The following is a 21,573-nucleotide window of genomic DNA, read 5'->3' on the forward strand; positions in this document are numbered from 1 at the left end:
CAGGAAATGTGTGGTAGGAGCAGAAGTTCAGCCTTTCTCCAGGGACAGCAACTTCGTAGACTGTCAGAAAGCCATGGGGCTTTGATCCGGCAGCCTGCTTGATACCAGAGTTGATGTTTTGCTTTCAATATACAAGAAGTAAATGTATACTACCCCTCTAAATGGCTTTAATTTTAGATTAAAGGTAGCAGCCAAACAGGGAAGAATAAAAGAACCATCTCCTGGAAAGACAATTCTTTTATGTCTGCAAAGGATCTAGCATGCTTTTGTGTGCTGTGTATAAACAGTACAAAATGAAATATGCTTTTACCATATCCCACAGATGTGGAACAGTAAAGCAAGTTGATAGAAATCAGTGTTAGTCATTTATGTATGCAAATATTTATAGTTTTGCTTTGTTGCTGTTCTATGTAACACTACTGGTAACTGTTTTGCTAAATTAAACAATTTTTTGTCAATTTAGTCTATGAAATAAGACTGCATTGTATTCACCTCTCTGCATTTTTCCTGCTCCTCAATTTAAACACATTCTTAATATGCAATACTATTCAACTTCACTCTGAACGGGTCACTTATGCCAAAAATTTCCCACATTCTTTTCATGTTTCCTTTCTTTTTTCTCTTCTTTTTTTTCCCCCAAAAAATAATAAGATGGAATTTTCTGAATTTGGCCTTTGCAGATAATTAATGATATCCAGATAATGGGATCATCTGAATCTCTTATTATCAGTCATTATAACTTTATTCTGCTTTAATTTGTATTTCCCATTACCAATTTAAATTTGTCTAGAAAAGTAAGAACGCTTAATGGAAAAAAAAAAAACAAAAACAAAACTGTTTTATAAATTACGTTATAATAAACTTGTTTAGTTATTTTCAATTACTCTCTGTCTGGCACATGCAGACAATACAACATTATTACAACTGAGTCCCATTTTCCAGTTTCATTAAAAGTTTATATGGATGATTTATGTTCTTAGATTGCTATGCTGACACTAAACACTGGTACATGGCATGATCAAAGAGCAGTCAGTGTAATCTTCAGCAAGACCATTCCTATTGAAGAGTGAGGATTTCTTTCTGACTGTACCTGCTTTCACTTGAATTATATCTAAGCCATATTCTTTCCCAGCTGAGGAAGCTTTTTTTTTTTTTTGCTGAATAACAATGAAGAATTTAGGCCAATGCAAGAATACTCTTATTGGAAGTCAGGATAGCTACAGTATATGTGTTACCCTGGGAGACAATGTCTCGGGATTTTATTCAGTAGTGATATGGAGTTTTCTGATCTTAAAGTAATTGAACTGAAATATGTAAGGAATTCTGAGTAATTTGGGCAGGTGCTATTGCAGTTTAAGTTATTCTGGCTTCATCACTACCTCAAGTCTTTTCAGCTGAGCTGAAGAGGGTTTTAAATGTAAGCGCAATGCAAAACTGAGGAGCAGAGAATCATAGAATCGCTGAGGTTGGAAAAAGACCTTAAAGATCATCAAGTCCAATCGTCATCTAACCATACTGCCCTACTTCTAACAACCCTCTGCTAAATCATGTCCCTGAGCACCACATCCAAACGGAGAGTATGTGTTGCCCATGACACAGTGACAACCATGCAGTTCTGCTAACAGGAAACACCCAAAGATGGCTCCTGGAGCAGTGATTGACAGAACAGCATATTTATCTACTGAGGATCAGGCTCCAAAACTTGCCTCTGATTATGGAAGAAAACAGTAGAATTTAATTATTAGGAAGCTCCATCTAGCAACGCGTCACCTCCTCTCTCTTTTGAAGATAGCCTTACAATGTTACTGTTGGACAATGAGGGATTGAGTAAGAATGCTTCAATTTTTTTTAGTATATGCTTATTGTTTTAAAAAGTTTCCCACAGGTGTCTTTTCAACCTCAATCAATTGAATGCATAGAACACAGGCTAAAATACTTTTTATTCTTTGAAGTACAAGTCTTCTGAAGATAATAACAGTGTTACAGTTAAGTGCCCAGATATAAGAGATGTGAAATGACTGAAAAAATATAATGTTGTATTTTGCACTATCTGCTGAAGGGAGAAGTGGATCCTAAGCCTTTTCCTTTGATGTGGCTCCCTGATTATGACCACAGGACATTATTTTCCTGCGTGTTTTCTCCTGTTCCTATGTCTCCTGCATTCCATTTCAGCCAGGCAGCTTGAATGTGCTTTCATTCAGAACATGAAGTACACTAGCTCAGGCCTATATATTGTAGGCAGGATGGAATGAGTATGCTTGGAGGTTCACCATTCCCCTTCTTTTCTGGGGTGTCTTCAGAGCAGAACTCGCTCTGGTTAAGAAAAGCCATCTGCACGTCTCACAGCAGAGAGTTTTGACCAGTTTTTTCATAATAATAGGTGCCCATACAACAAGCACATAGCTGACATGTCAGACAACCATGCAAAACTAAGATAATTAATTTCTGCATGGAAGTTAAGCCATCTATTCTAGGCAGGTAGAATGATACTGAAATCCATGATACTAAACCAAATGCCCACACTGCTTGCTTGCTAGAAATTGAGGCTTTTCTTGTCATATTCTTAGTTGATTTTTTTTTCTTAACCTTTATTCTCTATAGAAAGAGAAAAGCACTTCAGTCTCTTTAGGATTTTTTTACGTTTGCCAAATTTTTCATGAAAGATCTTGTTAACTCAAAGTCTCAATATTTTTTATGGTTCTGCCTGATTTGTGTCAACAGAAATTTTCACTTGAAGTTTAAAAGGCATTTTGTTTCCAATAGAATTCTTAAGATTAATGTCAATATCCAACTGTGGAAATTCATTCCCCAGCAGCATGAGTAATTTCCTTAGCTGAACTAAAATAATACTGCTATTTAAAAAGTACTATAAACCTTATTACATGGATATTTGTAACTTAGACTAGAAAGAATTATTTAGTTATCCAACTCCTGCCCATCATGTATTTCTAATGCAATCTTCTATCTTACACCTAGCTACAACCTCTAAAATCACAGAAGTTATCTGTTAAAATCTTTCAAATATTATTTAAGGTGTTTCTATTACTAGTGAAGAAATAATTTGTCATTGAACAATATGTGATTGCAAGCATTTATCTACAGGTTATTGGGATAGAACCTCAATTCTATCCTCACTGCTTTGACAGTTCTACAAACATTTAGTCCTTTTACCCATTTCTCTTGCCAGTCTGTCCTGTATCTCTGCTCCTTGCACAAAGTCTGGGATTCACCTTGCCTAGTTTTAGATGTCTGTATCCAGAACAGCCAATCTAGACCATTCCTAGTTATTGAAAAACTCCCTAAACACAAGCGTTTATAATCCAATATGAATAACACAATTATAGCTGCTCTGATTTTGAATCAGGGAATGGAGTAGACAACCTCTGTTATTTCTCCCTGCTCCTATCGAGATTCAGTTAACAATATAAGGCGCTCACACTTGTCAGTATTTGATTTTTTTTACAGTAGCAAATTTTAATTTATTTATTAAAAAAAAAAATAACCCAAGCTCTCAAGAGGCAAGGATTTCATTGATAGTTTTCCTGAATATGAGCACGTACATGTTCAATAGCATAAGCATCCAGGTCCCAGCATGTGGTTCAATAATATTACTGTGTATAGTGGACAGTTATAGGAATTCATAAAACTAGTAGATATAGGTGTGGTCAGAAAAGTTTGAATGAATGAACCCCTGGCTTGCAGTGTAGATTCAGGCTCTGAGAAAGTTATATAAAAACAGTTATTGTAAACATGATGATGAACTAGAATCCTTTTTCACCATTCTTTGGCCAGTTTTCTCTGAACTAAAATATTCTTTCGTACAGAATAACATAATCTATCGTTAGAGCTAGCTTATGTATTCCAACAGAAACTGGTTTTCTACAAATAATTTGTAATTGATTGCTGCTGCCCAAATCCAAATTTAAAAATGGTGCTAAGACTCTTGAACAAGAAATAGCTTTCATATTTTAAAAGTAAAAATACTCTGCAGTTTAACCTTTCTTTTTCCTTTTATGACTTCGATTTTATATACGCTTGCTTTTGTCTTTCTTATTTCTTATCTATGCCAAGTTTTCAGATGTTAAGAATGGATAACTTAATTACTGTTCAAGTGGACAACGCAGGTCTTCCCCAAATAATATTATATCTTCTATTATATGATGGCACTCAACAGAAAGAGTAATTGTATACACTAGAAAATATTTCCTTGGGTTAGCAAATATATGCCATCTCTTTGGTGACCCATTTCTTTCTCATATTTAATTAAAGGTCTGCTGTTTTTTGTTTTTTTTTTTCTCCTTCTGTTTTTAATATTGTCTGTCACATGCAGATAAAGGGCATTGTAATATCTGGGAGATTTTGACTAGTTTAAATCATTACTTTTTTTTTCTCCTGCCATTATTTTTCATCTTGAACGTGGCAGAATTGTCCTCTGAGATAACAACTTTGAGCACATTCTTATTCAAACAGTGAGAAAAATAACCCAAAGGTCTAGTTCAGAGGAGTGTTCATTATCAACTTGTTTTGTACTGTCAATTAAAAGAATTCAGTCTGTCAAAATGTTCTGTGCTTAAGTCATAATGTTAACTCTACATCGTTTTTACAGAAGTTGTATACAACAGTGAGGAAGGGATGCCCATGGAATTATGACTATTATTGTTAACAAAATTAACAGAAGTATGAGGTAAGTATGAAAAAAAGATATTACAGATCAGGACAGTTACAATATAACCTGGAAATATATGCGTCATGGAAGCCACAAATGTGTTCTCAATTGTTTATGGTGATATGGATCTCAAGCAGCACAAAAACATGGTAAAAAATCAGAATATAATACCATTATAAGAGCAGACATCCTTCAGCAAACAACATTAATCAGACTGACTAATGGAGTGGGGAAAATGACAACATTTTGCCTTGACTCGTGAGACCTTGTTGTGTGGCAAACTGTATTAGAGCAAATATGGATGTTTACACACACCAAACAAATGGATATAAAACCCTACGAGAAAGACATAAATAATACTTAGAACATAGAGTTAACATTGTTAGGTATACAGGTAGGCATAGACAGTCTACCAGCTGCACAGTGAAATGTAATTTATATAGGTAGTTTAGCTATGTAACTGTTAGTGAAAGTAGAAATGCAAAATAAATTTTCTTCAAGCTCTCATTTTTGTTACTCCCTTTCCAATAAACTTATAATCCCAGCCCCTGATCTCTTATGATCCTGTTAAAAAAAACAAAAACAAAAACAAAAACAAACAAACAAACAAACAAAACTGTGGGAAGGACAAAGAATAGAATAAGTAGATTAGAAGAAAATAAAAATGTGACAACTTTTAGTGATATTGCTTAATGTCTTAATGAAAGCTTTTCAAAAACTCTAGTGTAAATGTTAGATAATCATTTATGTTGCATTATAAAAAAATCTTAGAACACTTAAAGAAGTCAAGGAGAATTAGTTGTTTTAGCAAAACTAGGTATTTGCTATCACATATGTCCAATCCAGACAACCTCTAGGAAGTTGTAAGATCTTTTAGTAAACGGAGGTAGATGTTTTCTTAGAAAGTGAGAAAACTGTAATGGGGTTTTCTCTTACAGAGGGGTTTACTTAAGCTAAAGTGCACAATTTGGTATAAGTTGGAGTCCCAAGATACAATTTTCTACTATAATGAGTACCTCTCCATGAACACAGTCAGGCTCAATTTATGAAGTGGAATGAGAGAAGGTCAAGTTTGTGTAAGGAAAATCTTTGCATACATACATGCACGTACATTCATGTGAGTGCAGATTGGAAGTTAGCCCCCCAACATTGCTTTGGTAGATAAGCATAGCCCGTTCTAGAGAAATTTAGTTCTTGTCCTAGCTGGACTTGGAGCAGGGTCCAGGTTGGGCCTTGACATGTTTTCCCTGCTCATGTACTGCAGCATTGTTTCCCACAGCCTTTATCCTTGGGAATAGAGGACTGTGAAGGAAAAGAGAACCAAATACTGAATATTCAGACAAAAATCCCGGATAAAAGAGACTCCTGACAACAATTAATTGAAACCCAATGGCTGATTTTCAGATTGTATTTAGGAATAAGAATAGATGATCCCAACAGTGTCCAAGATCAGTTCAAATCTTTCAGTCTTATTATTAAATCAGTACTGAAACTAACACACTTGTATGAACATCAGGTAATAACTAATACAAACTGGGTAATTTACATGCAACTTCCTTGGCAACTGCAGACATAGTCATTCTCACACACCCGAACAGTAGCTTTCATCAGAAATGTGTCAGCTAGAGATGAAGTCACCACACAGAATTTTTTTTATTTCCTTCTCCCCTCCTCTGCTGCAGATAAAAGAGCTCTCTGGCTTTGCCTGGGCAAACTTCTACATTTTCTCTATAATCAGGTTTCTTACTTGCTTTCTTAGTCTGCTGTAATCTGCCTTCAATGTCTTATTTGATTAAGTAAAATGTGATTTCTTAAGTGAAAACTGTGAAAATTCCCCTGTGCAGCCTTACTAGAATTTCAAGGGTCATTTCTCATTCCCTGATAGGCAATAAATAGGTGTTTCAGGTTCAACTGTTGCAATATGTAAGGCATTGCTCAGTAGTCTCAGTGTATCTAAGGCAGTGCACAGTATCATTTTTAAGAAAGAAATTGTTGTCAGTTTCTTTTGCACAGAATAACTGCACAGCATGCAAAGGATTACTGTAAAAAAATTGTACATTTAAAAATACTCATGCATTATGAAATCAAAAAGCCTTCCTATTGTGTATTTATAGATCAGTTATTTTAACTTATTAGCATTATGGATTATAGGGATAGAGTGACTATTAAGCATAAAGAAAAATACAGATGAATCTTAAGCTCATAGTCTGTATTTATAGAGGGGTGCTACTGATCTTCTTTACTACAGTACTTCTGGTCCTGTTGAATTAACTGCTGATGTAACCTAAGAGACTTTTTTTTCTTTTTTCTTTTTTTTTCTGAAACTCTGTTTTTACTTTCTTTTGATAATCTATGTTAAAAAATTGAAAATTGCTGAGACTATCACATTTAACTGAATGTAATTTTCTTACATTGATTTCAACTTCTGCTCAGATTGGGGAAATAAAAGTTAGCTTATCCTGTTAAATGTAGAACATGACATTATCTAGAGGGTTCTTGGTTTAGTATTTCTATGTGTCTTTCGAGACCTTCAGCTCTGGATGTTTTTAGTCCAGTGAAATTAACACGTTTAGATTGTATGAAACTCATACTACTATAGCAAAGCTGTCTACTCAGCTTAGTTGAATACTCTGATAAATAGAAAAAAAAAAAAAAAGAAAAAAAAAAAAAGGATTATCTGAAATAGGATTCTTCACCGGTGCCTTTACTGCTGGCTGCTATTAAACTCCATTTAAATTTTCATGGGTAAAATATCAACTGGAATGCTGTGGCCAATTTGGGCTATTGCCAAAGCATCCACAGAAGACAGCTGAGAACTGGAATGCTACAGAAACGGGCATATACACAAAGATTGAAATATCTGGAGTTCAGTTCAGGAAGGGAATGATCATGGAAATGTGATAGCAATCCTTAAGAACATAAAAGCTTGGTGCAGACAAGAAGGAAGCAATTTATTATCCCACTGAAAAAGAAGCAGAATTATTTTAATGCTGTGAACTCATGCTGTACATTAGGGGAAAAAAAAACAACAAAAACAACCACAGATAAAACTGACAGTGAAGTGCTGAAATAGATTGCCAGAAATTGTGGAGTCTAAATATAGATTTTTGAAAATGGATTACAACAATCAAAGAATGAGAAAGAACATATGAAAACCTCTTTTGGGGTGGGAACATAAATTTAGATTAGCTTCTGAAACTTTTTAAACCTATCTATTTTACTATATATATTTTTTTTCAAAAGCATTTACTTCCAAACAAGTATAGGTAGCTCTCAGAAAGGGTTTTCTAACCCCAAGGATTAAATAAATGGTGGATACCTGGATAGGAGAGAATGACCTGCCAAACAATGACTTTCCCTTTAGATCCTTGTGATTTATGTAGATATGACAACATTTCAAATATCATTTAAAGATCATTCTCTGGACTTTCGAAAGTTATTAGGTCTGAGACATTTGAGCATTGCTCTAATGTGGACTGTGGTATTTTACTGATAAAAATTAAGTTTCTAAGTATTGTGTTTTAGGGTTGGACAGCAACACTGAAGAACATTAAAATAATCAAATTTTCAGTACTTATTCCTGAAGTAATTGTCAGGTGTCGAATACATAAAGGTATTTTGGGATTATTTTTTTTTTTTCAATAGACAATAATCTTTTTTACCTTTTAAAAAGGAACTGAATTTTGAATAATTTAAAAATATTGAAATGATGAAATCTATGTGCTGCTGATTTTTGCTATACTAATAAGGGAAATCCTGCCCTAGTATCTATGGAATTTTGCCTAATACAGAAAGCAAGATCAGGGCCTTGGAGACCCATGGAAATGTTCAGTGTGATCTATGACATATGTCATGTCAGAGCTGGGACACAACTCACATTGCTTCCTGACAGAATGCACTCAGCAACTGCCAGCTCTCAGATCCCCAAGTAGCATATTTTATAGGACTGGGGCTCATTTGTAAGGCAGCAACTTTAAATAGAAAGCTCATTAGAAAACTTTAGGACATATAAAGTATTTTGCAGTAGTTATATTGCTGTGCTTGTGCACATGCCTCACTTGGGTGGTAGCTGTTGGGGATTACTTTTGAGGCTGAGAAGAGAAAACTTGATTATCTGGAAAAGGAAAACCTATTTGAGAAACTTTTTGGTGTTAACTACTAGCTTACTATGTTATATTTGAAAGCATTTATATTTTCTTTCTATATCTGAAGAAGAAGGAAGGGGGAAAGAACTTCAGAGAGAAGGAAAATTTCCTTTAAAATAAAGTTTAAACTTTATTTGCTAAGTAAATACATCCTCTCACTAGCAGGTAGAAATTCTGATGACACAGTGATGGGTGCAGGTATGCCAGATAAGACAAACAAAGATTCTCCTGTGGCCCTTCACTATGTAAAGATAACTTTAGCACTTATCAGGTTAGCTTTGTTCCTCACTTTAAAGCTATTTTTGCATTAAAAAGAGACTTTAGTCCTCTGAAGTGTTATGGAGCTGAGGCAGCCTGCAGACAAGAGACACTTCATGTAATCAGTGTTTCTGTATAGAGTTCAGTGTTTTTGTTAGCAATACTTCCTGCTCAAAAGTATATGTAACACACTGTAGAAATATTGTGTTTTGTAATAAACACTGTAAAACACACTGTGATAAGATATCCTTGGTGTGATGAGCACTTCTTTTGCTATTGTTTCTGATCACTTTTAAGAAAGGACATTTTGTAAGGAGTTAATATGGCACATGTGTAACCACAATTTCCATTATTACTTCACTACCATCAAGACTTTTCTGAAAATTTGAAAGAATAATGTTACAGATGCTAAGTGCCATGCTTGCTCAGATATCACTTTTTAATGTGAGTAGCAACCACAAACAGAAAGGCTGCTTCTTCAAACTGGAATCCAATTATTCTGACATGAAAAAGCAACTTAAAAAATATAACTCAATTTCATCAGAATTAGAATAATATACATATTAATAACACAGAAATATTTTTAATCAATAGTTTATGAAATTAATTTATTGTACCAGCCGTATAATTTCAGGAATGTTTTAGTAATTAAAAAAGCTTGGATTTGAGATCTGATTCTAGAGGCATATGCCAAGCATTCAAACTCAAATTCTAGCCATTAATTACCAAATTTCATTTAGTTAGGTAAATGGCTTTGCTTGTAAATTCTATCTTTCACTCACATACTTCAGAAAAAGAGGCAAATAGTAGGTAAAAGGGGGAACAAATATAGAGATCCAAGCTAGAACCAGTAGGTTGGAGAGGGTCCAGAGGAGGGCCACAAAGATGATCAGAGAACTGGAGCACCAGGCTGAGGAGTGACCTCACTGCAGCCTTTCAATACCTAAAGGCAGCCTATAAAGAGGAGGGGAATCAACTCTTTGAAAGGGTTGATAGTGGCAGGACAAGGGGAAATGGTTTGAAGTTGAGGGAGGGGAGATTGAGGTTGGATGTCAAGGGAAGTTCTTTACAGAGAGAGTGGTGATGTGCTGGAACAGGCTGCCCAGAGAGGTTGTGGATGCCCCGTCCTTGGAGGTGTTCAAGGCCAGATTGGATGGGGCCCTGGGCAGCCTGGTCTAGTATTAAATGGGGAGGTTGGTGGCCCTGCATGTGGCATGGGGGTTGGAGTTTCATCATCCTAGGTCCCTTCCAACCCTGTGATTCTGTGATTCTGTGAGGTGCTAGCTAGTTCTTTTCAGATTCCAAAAAAAAAAAAAGGCACAAACTTTTCCAAGACAGATAATCATTTGCTGATATAATAATGGAAAAGGTGATAGCAAGTTATAAAATACCATGTCCCTTCTGATACCGATAATCCTGAGACATTACAGTATCAGATGGACCCCTGGTTCCTGTTCCTGATGAGGTTTTGCAGCCCTAAGAGCATCTGTACTTTTGCAGCGGCTTGCTCACAGTACCAATTAATCAGACCATGACTGCAGTAAAGCTGTTGAGTTTGGTTTTAAGAAAGTATCATTAGCTTCAAGTATTTCTTAATATTTTAGATATATTCAACATTTCTTTTCCCCTCTTAGGGGTGCAATTTAATCTAGGTGAAATCGAACAAAATCCATTGTGTTCATCTATCTACATATCCATCTGTTGATTTATTTGGGAAAAAAATAAAAACCTTATGCTATAATGACAGCTATATATATAATATGCTATAGTGACAGCTATATATAAGAAAAAAACAAATCCATTTAAATTTGTTGCTCTAATCTAAACATACTTGATGATTTTAACCGGGTTTCATGGCTGAAGATCCAAAGAGAGTTTTAGACATTATTTCTAAATTTTCAGCAGCTGAAGCTCCCCTGTTTTGTTATAAGGACCACTTCCTCTGGCCTTTGGTCACACTCCCTCAGACATTACAACACCAGATGGGTTCAAAATATCTGGTTTGGAAACTGCTAATTTAGGACACTCAAGCAAATCCATGGAGTAGATACCTAAATTAGCTCTAAGAAAGCCAGTGCTCAGGCCTTCACAGCACAGAGGTCATAGATGGAAAGCAAGGTAGTTTTATCAGTAAGTTTTTCACCCCTGGCTAGTTAGCGTTGTTTTTCAGTAGGTCCAGTTATTATAAGGAATGGTCAGCTCAAGATGTACCACCTTCACAATCTTTGTTGGAGATGAACTGTTAACGTAGCATCAGAACTTCCTATTACATGAGCTTACAGATATTCAGTTCCATTCTATACAATAGATGTGTGTATAAATGTTGGAGGTCTAACAAAGAGAAAGAAAAGCAAAATATGACTGTAATTGTTGCATTTATTAAAGTATTCGTCACTAACAAAAAAGAAAGCAAAATAATTTATGTTAGACAGTGAGTAATGCTTCTGTGTAATGGTAGGATGTGGGCCAGAAATTGTGCTTCTTACTTAATGAGAATCATGAAGAGACTCATTCAGCTTGCTACCACAAGCTTTAGTATCATATCAAATTAAGCCAGTAAGCCAGCAAGCTCTGCCGTTAGACTCGCCCTTCAATGCAGACACTGATGCCTCCCTACCTTGCTCAAAGCATCTCTCATTCTGTAATTTAGAAAATGATCCCTGGGAATGTTTTACATCTGAGGACTCAGTTCAGATAGGCTTTTGTCTAATAACAATGTTGCCACACAAAGCATGATATTAGAAATGTCATCATACATTAGCAAAGGGTCAGCTCAGAATAAAGCTATTGTCATCATTACTAATCAAACTCAAAAGTGGAACCAGAGTAACATCGAAAATATTGTCAGACTTTTCATGAAATGATTTGCTTTGACTCTGCTTATATCCCTGTTATATTCTCTCTCCACTGCTGCTGACAAGAATACAAATACAGATTCTGCGTCTCAAGAGAAAAACTTAGAAACCCCTACTTAGAGAGAATTGAGTAAACACATCCTCATTTGAGCATGGCAGCATTTTAATGAGGCACAAAGTCAGGAAAAGTAATTTTACTGTTATACAAAGACATCAAAATATAATAAGATATGGTAATGCAAAGCTAAGATGAACAATATAAACTCTGCTTGTAATGACCTAATATTATAGCCATACCTTTGAATTGCACTGCATTAATTTAAAATTATATTCATCCTCCACACCACAGCATCACAAAAACTTCAGAATAATACAGTTGTTTTCAAATATAGAAAAGTGTTTGTGATTGGTTTAATTAGGTCTGTTCTTTTCTTACGTACATAAGAGTTACTGCAGTGTTGAGATGAACTTTTGTTTTTCATTTTTAAGCATTACATTTGACTGCCAATAAATACTGGATTTACTTACAATTTTTTTCTCACATATAAATCCATGAATAAGATAATTATGTAGGAAAACTGAATGTGTTATAAAAACAACGAGAAAGAGCACAATTTAGGAGCTATTCCATTTACACAGAAGTATTTGTCTCTCCCACTATTTCTAATTAATTTTAAATGGAACAGTTGAGTAAGGTGTTGTTTCTCATGAAATGCATGGGAGTCCAGAGGCAGAAAGTTAGTTTCATCTGGGATACATGATTTTCTTTTGTGCGTAACAAAGAAGTAAAATTATTTCTTCAACTATAAGTCAGATTCTGACACACCTTGTAGGGCCGAGGTTAATGCCTGAGCAATGCATTTACATGCTGTGCCTGCAAGTAATACTACAAATATCAAGTTACACAAAGAAGTTTCAACAAGTCAACTGGCCAGTATAGTGACATTTGTCCTTTGATACTGACGGTGGAATTCCTCTGATCTTACATATCTAATGTATCTCCTTCAAGCTTATTCTAGAGACATAAGAGAGGATTGTTTAACAGGAAACAGATGAGATGAATAATCTTTTAGAGTTTCCAAGTGCTGACAAAAATATATTCTTTAATAGACTTTCCAGATTAAGATGGAAGCATTATAGTTACATAAGATAATTATGATTTTGGCAAAATTTATCTTTTCAGTCTAAAGATATCACAGAATCGTAGGGATTAGGAAGGGAGTTCTAGAGATCTGCTAAAGCAGGTTCCCTACAGTAAATAACACAGGAAAATATCCAGGCAGATTTTGAATGTCTCCAGAGAAGATTTCACAACTTCTCTGGGAAACTTGTTCCAGCGCTCTGTCATCTTCCAAGTAAGCAAGCTCTTCCTTATATTTGTGTGCAACTTTCTGCCATCACAGTGGGAACTCTTTCCACTAAACTGAGCAGCCTAGCCTGGGCACAGGCACACAGCTCTCACTCAGCACCGTGTGTGCTATTAACCCTCTCTGGGCTGGTACTGGGACATGGGGCGCTGTACAGTCTTAACACAAGTTAAGATAAATTAAAAAAATTAAAAAAAAAAAATGCAGCTATGCTTTCCACTGTGATCAATAATTTGAGAATAGGTTTCAAGATTGCTGAAAAACTGCCAAATTTATTATATTTGCAACTCCATTTTCAGTCAGTATAAATATATGACCTGCAAGTTTTCAAACAGAATATACAGAGTTATAATCAGATATTCAAATTTTAAAAATTTCTCACATCACTCAACTGGACTTTTAGAAGTCCTATCTTAGTAGAGAGAAATATCCCTCAATTCACATTCACGCTTTAGACATTTTATTGCATATGAAGCATATGGTGTGTCTCTAAATTCATGCATGGTGAGAAAATTGAACCCACCTTCTAGGCCAAGGGAAAGTCTTCCTTTCCCCAGATTCACTCTCTTGAAAGGTGAGCAGGGCCCCATAAATGAAAGTAAAAAGGCAAGAAGGCTTCACAGTGACTGAGAATAAGGGGGGTGAAGAGGAATAGTTAGAGCTAGTTTATAGAAGCAGGAATGTAGAGCTTTTAGAAAATAAAAGATGGCAGACACTGTGTCTGGGATAGTGAGGGGAATGAAGGCCATAAAGACAAGGTTTGAGAACAGCCCGAGGACTTTTGGCAGGGAGGTGATTAGATGTCCACAGGGCAAGAAGAAACCAGTCTGGGAGGATGCCACCCCAAAAGATCAGAAGTTTACAGAGAGAAAATTTAGAAACTTTTGTGAGGAAGATGACAAATCTTCATCCCACAACCCACTATACATGTGCAGGAGGGGAGGGTCTGCATGCTAATGAACTCTTAGGGGTGTAATGAATATGTTTGGCCTATATCTGTAGCACGATTTTTCCAGACGGTGCGCAAGTTAGGAGGATCTATCCCCCTTGCACCTGGTGTCTGTGCATCATTGAATAAACCATACTTGCTTTGTAATCTTACTTGGGTTACAGAGTTTGATTCTGCATGTCACTCTTTTCACCAGGGTCTGGGATTCTTAAGCAGCAGTCTTATCGCTAAAGACTGTAGCAAAGAAGACGTTCTGTTGTTCCACCTTCTCAGCATGCTCTGTTAGCACCCACCTCATTAAACAGCATAAAACATTTTCCCTAGACTTCCTTTTCTTCTTCCTGAAGACATACTTCAAGAAGCCTTTCTTGATGTTCTTGACATCCCTCACCAGATTTAGTTCCAAGTAGGCCATAGGTTTCCTCATCGTATTATGTATTTGTTTATCAACATACTGGACATTTTATCCAGAAAGATACTGTGAGAAACAGTATTAAAAGCTCTGTCAAAATCCAAAAAGATTACATCAATTAGATTCCTTTGGTCTGTTAGTAGGTGAACTTGTCATAAAGAGAAAATAAATTCATTAAGCAGAACTTCCCTCTTGCGAACCTCTGTTGGCTCTGACCTATTACTATGCTGTCATTTAAGATTTTTTTCAATAACCCTGAGAATTAACTTCTCTGTAATTTTACCAGACACTGAACTGAGAATGACAGGCCTGTAATTTCCTGTTCTTTCTGAAAATTCGAACAATATTTGCCAGTTTCCAGTCAAATGGAACCTCTCCTGATTCCCAAGACTACTGAAAAAGATTCTGAAAATAATAGGTTTCATGACAGGCATCTGTAATGTTCTACTTGTTAGCACAATTAAGGTAGAGAATAACCTGTTGACCCTCTGAACCAGATTATCCAGTCTTTTACCAACCTAGTTATTTACCCAACCAAATCATATTAAATACAGATTTGGAGATGTGTGCGAAAGGATATAATGTGTGGGGAAAAAAAAAAAATCAGACTTCGCTTTCTGAATTAGAAAAAACTTATAACAATTACTGGAACAAGGTCTAAACTAAATGCAAATTCTCAGCTATACTTGTGCTTTTTATCTGGTCAAAATGCGAATATGAATATTAATTACAGATTAAGTTTTGTACTGAAATGGTCTTTTATGGATATGAGCTAAGAAATAATTTATGAAAAAATGAATGCACAGCTTATTTTACTGTCAGTTGCATGGCTCTAACACAAAATGATCTGTTTAGTAGAGCAAGAAGAGAAAACCTTGTTTTTGGATATGTTTTTGTTCTAATTAATTTTTGCGAGTGAATTCAGAGCTCATATAACTGCACTACTCAGTTGTAGAGATGCATCTCAAGGAGAAGCAATATATGTTATTGTCTTGCCCAGACAATATCCTTCAGCTGTGACCAGGAAGATCGGTCTTTGGGAAGTTCAGTCACTCTGCCTATTTTATCCTTGGCATCACTGCTGAGTCTTATAAAGAGGCATCAGTTATTGTCAATTTTGTTGGTGTTTGTTTGTAATGTGGACATCTGTCTACTAGGAACTGGACAAACTGCCAACTTACTACATCCAAGCTGCAAAATATATATCAGATGGCCACAGTTTTCAATCACCATCTGATGGCACACTGAGATTTCTGATTACAGTATAGGATCTACAGTTCTGCATTTACACTTCTAGCGCACCACACAGATAGGTCAGTCTACACAGTAGAACAGCTATGTACATTATAAGCTATACCTAAAATACATCAAAATCGACTGCTTAAATAATAGTTATCACAGTTGAAACAACATAAGATTTACATATGCAAGACAATCCTAAACGTGTCCTGAGACATGTTTTTCTTAGCAATGAGAAAACATCCCATTTGTTGGGATATCACAATGATGAACAAAATGCCAAATATGGCCCAGGCTTTTACCTGGCCTTCCCAGAAGCGAGGATGCTTTTCCTACATTTTCATTTGTATGATCTGATGAAGTTCACAGGGCATGGTGAACTGAATAACCCCAATGACAATCAAATAGCCTAAACGAGATGACCTTCCACCTAAACAGTTTCATATTTTAAGAATGAAGCCTTGCTGTATTTGGATATGCTTCTTAAATGTTATGCATATTGTTTGTTTTCCAGTGTAGTAATCAGCTAAAAAGAACATTCAGTTCAACAAGGTATAAGTAATACAAATTAAATGTAAATTATGCTTTAAATTTTTAATTAAGAGTACTACAAATTAAGCCAGCAACTTGATTTGGAACTCCACCACTGAAGTGCAAAAGAGAAGCATATGGAAAATATAATTTTATTTCTCTTCACTAGGTGTGCACATCTCTGTCACCTGTAAAAGAGCAGCAAAATGGACAACCCCAAATAAATTGTAAGTTCTGCTGAGTTGTACAGCAATAACTCATGCTTTGCCTATCTTACAAGCTGCAGGAGAAGCAAGTAGTAAAAGGCAAGTGGAAAGTCTGCTCAAATTCTGTGCAACTTTTCAATCTGGCTTTGAGAAAGCTTCCTCTGGTAAGCTTTTACCTAGAATAAACAAATGGGCATTTTGCCCTACTGTTATAGACAGACATTGCTGTATTCTTGGTCTTCCCTTCCTGGGGCCATAGTCATAGGATATTCTGAACTGTCTTGGATAAAGTGTGCTTGGATTTGACACAATTTTATTAAGAAACTGCAATTCTGTTGACTATGTGTAGGTAAAAAAAAAGTGAAGTGAAGGAGAGGAGAGGAGAAGAGAAAACTGACAAAACCAAAACTCAACAATGGACATAGTGAACACAACACAAGAATTAAATGAGTAGCACTATTACACAATGGAAAGCACAGCAATCACAACAGAGTAGCAAAGTTCTAGGTTGCAGCAACTAAGGACTTACTTAAATACAATATCCATAGACACAGAAACAAAAGAAAAAATCTGCTCACCTCCAGAAACCTTCTGAAGCCACCTCCAGAAAGGTACACAGGAATCCCTAGCAAGATACCCTTGCCTCCACTGCCAGCCTTTAACTGAGATCTGAGAAGGAGTGGATGCTGGCCCCATGCCTTCCAGTCACTCAGATGCATTGCATGCTCCCCTGGGTTGGCCCTGCCAAGTGCTCAGTCACTGTAAGCCGTGACTTAGCATTTCCACTATAAATGAGCTATTTTTATCACTGGATATGGGCATGAAATATATGTCTCAGTACTGGATATTGAGGATGAAAATGGCTGTGGGTTTTATGTCAGATAGAATTTATTTAAATAAATTATAGCGACTGCATTTTAACTAAAGCAATTCCTCTTGAGGCTCCCATTACTGTTCATAAAGAATAATAGGCAACTTACAAGAAGGGCATTATTGAACTGCTTATTCCAGTTCACAGCCAGCTCTCTACACATGGCTATAGATTTAGGGAAGGTGCTAACAGTTTGCGTCACCAAAATTGCATTGGTAAGACACAATAAGGGCCGAGATTTAGACCTTCATAGAATCATAGAATGGCTTGGGTAGGATGGGACCCCAAGGATCATTCAGCTCCAACCTCCCAGCCAGAGGCAGGGTCACCAATTTCCAGATCTGGTACTAGACCAGGTTGACCAGGGCCCCATTCAACCTGGTCCTGAATACCTCCAGAGATGGAGCATCCACAACCTCTCTGGGCAGCCCGTTCAACATCTTTCCTATGTTGGAGGACCCAGACTTGAACATAGTACTCCAGGCTGGGCCTCACAAAGGCAGAGTAGAGGGGAACAATCACCTCCCTGTCCCTGCTGGCCACCCCTCTTCTGATGGAGCTGAGGATACCACTGACCTTCTGAGCAGCAAGAGCACACTTCTGACTCATGTTCAGTTTTTCATCCACCAGGACTCCCAGGTCCTTCTCCAAAGGGCTACTATCAAGGAGTTCTTCTCCATTCTGTATATCTATCTGGGATTACTCTGATTCAAGTGCAAAACCTTGCACTTTGCCACGTTGAACCTCACTAGGCTCACATCAGCCCACCTTTCAAGTTTGTCAAGTTCCCTCTGGATGGCATCCCTTCATTTTAATATGTCAACTGCACCATTCGACTTGGTGTCATCAGCAAACCTGCTGAGGGTGCAATTGAGCCCGGTGGAGACCTTGGTTATGTAAAATTTTGTTGTAGTTTAACCTGACAAGAGGCTGAACATCACACAACCCTTCACTCACTCACTCCACTCCCAGTGAGATAGGAGAGCGAATTGGGAAAAAAAAAAAGTAGAACTCGTGGGTTGAGATAAAAACTGGGACAGAAAAGGAAGAGAGAAGTGACAACAATGACAATAATAATTATATAGATAGATAGATAGATAGACAGATAGAGAGAGAGAGAGAGAGAGAGAGAGAGAATAACTGATGCCCAAGCAATTGCTTAATACCTGCCAAACCATACCAGCCAGTTCCCAAGCAGTGGAAGCCCCATGACCAACTACTCTCAGTTTCATAGTTTCCTCGCTGAATGCCATAAGGTATGGAACATCCTTTTGGCCAGTTTTGATAAGTTGTCCTGGTTCTGTTCCCTCCCAGCTCCTTGTACTTCTGAGCTACCTGCTGGGAGGACAGTATGACACGGTGAAAAACTGAAACATCTTTGGCTCCGTGTAGTACTACTCAGCAACAACTGAAACACTGGTGTGTTGTCAACGTTTTTTTCCTAAAGCCAAAACATAGTGTCATACCAGAATTATGAAGAAAATCAACTCAGTCCCAACTGAAACAAGGACCAATGCAATTGTGCTTACTTTATTATAAAGCTTTTCTCTTCGATTCATATAAATTCTATGCCTGAGATACGATCTCTCTAGAATTTCTGATTTGCCCATGGAATTTATAAATGCATCAAGGGGACTGGAACTATGTGAAATTTCCATTGCTTAATGTCAGACTGTTGTGTTTTGTTCAGTTAAGTGTCAGTATCTAAAAAAGGAATGCAGAAAGTTGTTGATCTGAGATGACTATTGCCACGTACAAATTAGACATCTGAATATTATCTTTTCTTGATGTATTTTTAAAATACAAAATTAATGCTTTGTGTTCCAGCTATCATATTTTATTGCTTGATATATTTTGTGAAATATTCCTACAATAAAGCCCAGTACTTTTTGTCTATTATAGTTACTGCTTATTAATTCATAATATTTGTGATGGAAAATGTTAATGAAGCATTGCTGCATTACTGCTCTTGCTTTTGTTTGAATTTTGTATAGCTAGTATATTGTTCTTTTATCCATGTCTTTTAGCAGCAATGATAATAGCTGAGAGAATTTTGCACGTTATGTAGTACACAAATTACATACACAGATGTGGAGGGAATATTGCTTCATTATCTATCCAAACTTATATAAGTAATTAACTTAGTGTTTCCATTAGTATTTCTCTACATCCATGCCGTTTAAATGAAGGAAATTTAGCGTATCATACTGATTCTATAAATATGCTATGGAAAGTCTGTGAAAACACTGGTTTAGAAATAATGTCCGATCTGCAGTAGCATTTTATCATGTCTACTGAAAGCAGTAGTGAAAAACAGTATTCCAATGAAGTCTCAAGTTAGTGGTTATCTCACTGTATGCTTCTCTGAATAAAGCAAGATTACAACACCTGCCAGGGACAAAAATTTTCATCTGTCACAACAGTGGATGAGAATCCCACATCACAATGTACTGTATTAAAATAAGCCCAAAGGCAAATATAGTAAGAATTTACAATTTTTTAGTTAAATTACTTGTTGTACCATCTGCATTTCAGCTGCTGAAGTTCTCTGCTTTTTTTTTTTCTTTACTATTTCTTCAAAAACAATTTGTGCTTATCTATCAATTCCTTTAGAATTTATTGTGCCTTTCTTTTTCCTTTCTTTTTCTTTACTTTGGCAGAGTCAGACTTTGACAGAATTTAGATCACCCTTATAAACTCAAATTATCTGTGTTGCCACGACGTTCTCATATTCTCATTCACTTTCTTCAGCTGTGGTGGGCAGTAACCTGCATGAAACAACAAGCAAAAATTCTTAAACCATCATATTTGAAAAATGATGTGTGTTCAAGTCCACTTGTTTTCATGAACAATTTCAGCAATATAAATTACTCAGAGACAACTTGAATAATTACTGATATACAAATCTCTTTCAGCTTATGGAGTACTTGGAAACGATTTTCAGTAACCATTTTGCATATTTTGCATTCCAAATTTATTGCTAATGCTGAAACACAAGATTGATTGGATGTTTTTCAAGCTTAAAGAATGTTTAAAATGGAAAAACAAGGAACAATTCTATTTTGAACATTTGCACTAATACAAACTGCACTTTCATGAATATTCGTAATACATTCTATATCTATGACATTCTTATAACAAATGTTGCCTGATAAAAATGTTTTGTAAAGAAGGTCAAGGAGGTTAAAATGCCATCAACAAAATTTGTAGACTTTTCCATTCATATGAAGTAATGATATATTTCTGCATTATATTACTATAATAACAAGGTTTCAGGATTTTGATTGAATTCCTTGATGTCAGTTTTCTAATTTTGTACTGAACAGCAATTTTATTCAAGGTATGAATTTGGTCTATCTAACCATATTTCTTTTGGCATTTTTGCATATCTTTTTTCAGAGTGAAACTGAGAAACTAGTTATTACTATACAAATTACTTTGGGCTGTTTTAAACTATTTTATTTATTTTGTACTTTGTACTGACCTAAAATTTCCTATTGTCAGATCCAACTCTTGAAGGGACAGAGGGGTGACCAGAGTTACAAATACCTTCAGTGAGATTAGAGTGAAACTGCACACAAGGTCTGTACATATAAAGAAAAAAAGAACAACTTTAATAGGAGATTTTTACAAAATGACTATCCTACCTCAGTTGGCCCTTTCTCGATTATATATACCTAAGTTGTGTATTTTTATAGGAAATTCAAGTAATCCTTGTGTTACTCTACTCTACCTTAAGAGCAATAAGGCTTTTTTTGTTGTTGTTTGTTTTTCCCATGATTTCAGTCTTACTATATTTTTCAGTGTTTCTAATCAGTAACGAATTATTCCTATGGTTCATAATTTTGAGCTGAAAGATGAAACTTCCATGAACATAACTGCAGAATTATGTTTGAAAACTGCTGTCAGAAGACCTTGTTGCTTGTAGGCAAGAAGATAGAATAGATAGATAAACTTGTGTGATAGCCTAGTGATGAAGATAACTCAATCAGTACTGCCAGCTTTAGCCAACTTCAGTTAACATCAGCATCAATTTTCACCATGACAAAATCTTTCCAAAACAACTGCCCTCAG

Source organism: Tympanuchus pallidicinctus, unplaced genomic scaffold, assembly GCF_026119805.1.
Source record: "Tympanuchus pallidicinctus isolate F22 unplaced genomic scaffold, pur_lepc_1.0 scaffold1, whole genome shotgun sequence".
Classification (NCBI taxonomy): Eukaryota; Metazoa; Chordata; class Aves; order Galliformes; family Phasianidae; genus Tympanuchus; species Tympanuchus pallidicinctus.